The following is a 3,797-nucleotide window of genomic DNA, read 5'->3' as shown; positions in this document are numbered from 1 at the left end:
ACAACAATGTAAATGTACTTAATTAATTATACATTTTAAAGTGGTAAACTTTGTGTATTAGCACACTTTTTTTTGCATAATACAAATTTATTGTTACACAAATGTACAGTGTTTGAACAGAAAAAGAAAGCCCCACTGTTGCCTAGAAAGAGGAGTTGAAGCAGCACATGGGTAGCAGGGTGGCTCCGAGATGTCAGGTGTGTGGTTAGCGGCTCTGCTCCATGTATGTGGAGATGTCCATTTCTTCAGGAAGCTCCGCCGCATTGACTTCAGACCGACCCTGAACCTCATTGAGGTTCAGGACTACTACCCCAACTAGTAGTCCAAAGAAAATAAAATGGCAAAATGGCCCAGGAACACGCTGTGCTGCTCTCTTACAGTCTGTTGAGCCTCAGAATTGGAGAGTGAGGAGTATTTGAAGCTCTGTCCATTTAGTTTCACAACAATAAATAAGCAGAGGCAGGAGGCGGTGGCAAAGACACTGGCAGCCATACATCTTGCTAGGTCTTTATAGCTGTGTCTCTGGATTTGTAGGCCACTCCTCGACTTTTCAGCTCCCTCACGATTCCTTGGGGCAGGCGACCAGTGACTGACACTGCATACACACCAGGCTTAAGGTTACTGACTCACTGCCACTTGGAGACCCAGCTGTACTCTGGACTCGTCATTGCAATGATTCCATCAAAGGAAGAGCTGGTGCAGTCATATACCACCTCTTAGTTACCCTTCATCTGAAGGTATTCATCACAATTATCACAACCATCATATTCAAACTGGTCTATAGTCTTGACCAGCGAACACAACAAACAAGCCCGCAGATGCTGCATGTCCTTGGGCACGGTCTTCAGAGCCATCCTCTCCACAGGAGCAGAAGAGCGAAATTCTCCGAATATTCGTTTTTAACTTTTATCTGTATGGTCGGTCAGTGCAGGCCCTCTTTCAATTGCAGACTTCTGACTTCTTGTAGTCTCACTTGGGCAATCTAGCACACTTTTTTAAAAAACCCTATCTATATATATAAAAGCCTAAGTGACCAGACAGCCTAACGACTGAACAACCAGTCAGCCAGTTGCTATGACACACACTGACCAGCAGGGGACAGACGCTTAATGCAGGAGCTGCCCCCCTGGTGGTGAGTGCACTCCCAGAGAGGGAGTGCCGCTCAGCTGACCAAGGGGCGCCAGACACTGGGCTCATGGCTGGCCACTGCAGCCCAAAGACCACAGCGGAGTGGCAGTGTGGCAGGGGCAGTAGGCGCAATGGGGCCAGGATGAGCAGGAGCGGAAGACAGGAGCAGCCAGTGGCACTGGACTGCCAGTTTCGGCCCAATCCCCGTAGGCCATGAGGAGGGACTCCACTGGTGCACAAATCCGTGCATCGAGCCTCTAGTTCAGTGATGGCGAACCTATGACATGCGTGTCAGAGGTGACACGTGAACTCATTTTTTTGGCTGATTTTTCTTTGTTAAATGGCATATAAATATCAAAAATATAAATCTTTGTTTTACTATGGTTGCAAATATCAAAAAATTTCTATATGTGACACGGCACCAGAGTTAAGTTAGGGTTTTTCAAAATGCTGACAGGCCGAGCTCAAAAGGTTCGCCATCACTGCTCTGGTTCTATATAAGAGTTAATATGCAAATGGTCGTCATGCCCTCATGCCCTTGTGCTGGGGCCAGGGGACCTGAGGCTGGGCCGGGGGACCTGAGGCCACATCCCCCACCCCAGCACAGGGGCCAGGGGCCCGAGCCCACACCCCCACCTGGCGGGGCTTGACAGGGTACCTGAGGCTGTGCCCCCCACTCAGTGGGGCTTGATGGGGGACCTGAGGCCATGTCCCCTGCCCTGCGGGGCTTGACGGGGGTGGGGCCAGCCAGGTCTGGGTCTCCCGCGATTTCAAGGCCTGCACAGGTAGACAGGGACTTGACTCTGGGTCCCGCGGCACACCCCAGACTCTGACAGGAGGGAGATTTTCATATACATTTTACTAATTTTCTTTCTTTCATCTCTGACACTTCTATTATAGAGAAAGGGCAAATAACAATATTAAAATTTTTCCTCTAATTCCCTTTTAATGTGCACAAATATTGTGCACTGGGCCACTAGTTTAATACAAATAGCCATAGGTTTTTTTTCTGATAGAAATACTAGAAACACTAAAATTCCCACTCCTAACTACTGTACATGCATTCAACCATTGGTCCACTGACAATATGATAGCATTCATGTACCAGTATTGGTAGGGAAATATTAATAAGGCTGCAAAGATTGCTTACCTCACTTGTCCCATTTATCCAAAATACAACCCAGGGAAGCCTGTTTGCACTGCTCCTGGACATTTTAAGTTGCCTAATGGGCCATTCAAATGGTCCATTAACAAATGGATTTTATACAGCTTTCCTGCCACTTTGATAAAAATATTTTTAGGCCCCAATCAGTGTGGCTAACTGGTTAGAGTGTCAGCTTTCCCACTAGAGGGTCACAGGTTCAATTCCCAGTCAAGAGCACATACCTGGGTTGCAGGTTCGATCCCTATCCTGGTTGTTTCTCTCTCTCTCTCCCTTTCACTTTTTCTAAAAATCAATGAAAAAATACCCTCAGGTAAGGATTCACACACACACACACACACACACACACACACATACACACACACACACAGTTTTCCCTTAGTCATGGTGTGTCTGTTTTCTCACTGGACTGAAGCTTTTCCCTACTGCTTCCTCTGTGGCTGACATGCTTTTGGAAAAGATTATTCCTACCTGGGGAACCCTTCTTGAACTCCATAGTGATCAGAGAACCCATTTTAGCCATTAGGTGCTTTGACAAGTCTATGCCACAACCTCAGGTTTAGTTGAATTCACTAATGGCATTATTAAGACTCAACTGGCAAAATTCGTAGAGACCCTCCATTGCCTTTGGTCCTTCTAAATCTCAGATTCATCCTCTTTGGAACTCATAAATTGTCACCCTTTGAGATAGTCACAGGACACCTAATGCACCTGGTCCCTGCCTGTTTTGATCCACAGCTGATTAAAAGAAATATACTTCAATATTGTAAAAGCCTAATTGCCTCTATCAAAATTAACCATGTTCGGTGCACTCTCCCTCCTAGGAGCACGTCCTTGCCTTTCCCTTCCACCTCTTCTTCCCCAACAGGCATGCATCTCCTAAACTCTAGGGGGCCCCAGGAAATTTGCAACCAGAGGAGCAATGGGCAGCAGCAGCTCATACTGAGCTAAACGCTTTGAACTTCTCTCAAAGACACCCTTTTCTCTGTCATTTCAGTGAACCAAAGCAGCCCACCCCACCTAGCCTCCCTCCTGTTACTTCCTCTACCCTAGGCCCTTCCTTGTTTCAGTGTCCCCAGCTTTAATAAACATACTCTCAAAATAAAATAAGTAAATAAATAAAAAGCCCTGGCCCGTGTGTGTCAGTTGGTTGTCGTCCCATACATCGTTCAATTTCCAGTCGGGGCACATGCCCCGGTTGTGGGTTGGATCCCCTGATAGGGTGCATGCAGGAGGCAACAGATAGATGTTTCTTTCCCTTCCTCTCTCTCTAAAATCAATAAAAACATATTTAAATAATAATAATTCTATAAAAAAAACACACCAGAGTTGGCGCGAGGTCTGACCGTTGGCGGATGTTGTTCCCTGAGGCGGCTGGCACCCCACCCGGTCCAGCTGGTTAGGCCTCCTCAGCGGCCAGGAGGTGCACAGGCCCCCAGAAGGCCAGCGGCTGGGCTGTGGCTGTGGCCGGAGGACTGGACGCGGCGCGGCGGCGGCGGCAGGGGCG

The 3,797-nt window shown here is 47.7% G+C and overlaps 1 pseudogene across 1 annotated transcript; it reads right to left on the bottom strand.

Annotated features, from left to right (window-relative positions):
- Positions 1-383: 383 nt before the first annotated feature.
- Positions 384-854, bottom strand: LOC308527142 (transcription elongation factor SPT4-like; annotated as a pseudogene). The gene has a single exon. The product of its transcript is annotated as a transcription elongation factor SPT4-like (transcript).
- Between the last annotated feature and the right edge of the window lie 2,943 nt (positions 855-3,797).

This window comes from Myotis nattereri, assembly GCF_964212035.1.
Source record: "Myotis nattereri genome assembly, chromosome: 1".
In the NCBI taxonomy this organism is placed as follows: domain Eukaryota; kingdom Metazoa; phylum Chordata; class Mammalia; order Chiroptera; family Vespertilionidae; genus Myotis; species Myotis nattereri.
The sequence above is the reverse complement of the archived record's forward strand: the minus strand, read 5'-3'. Positions and strand labels throughout refer to the sequence as shown.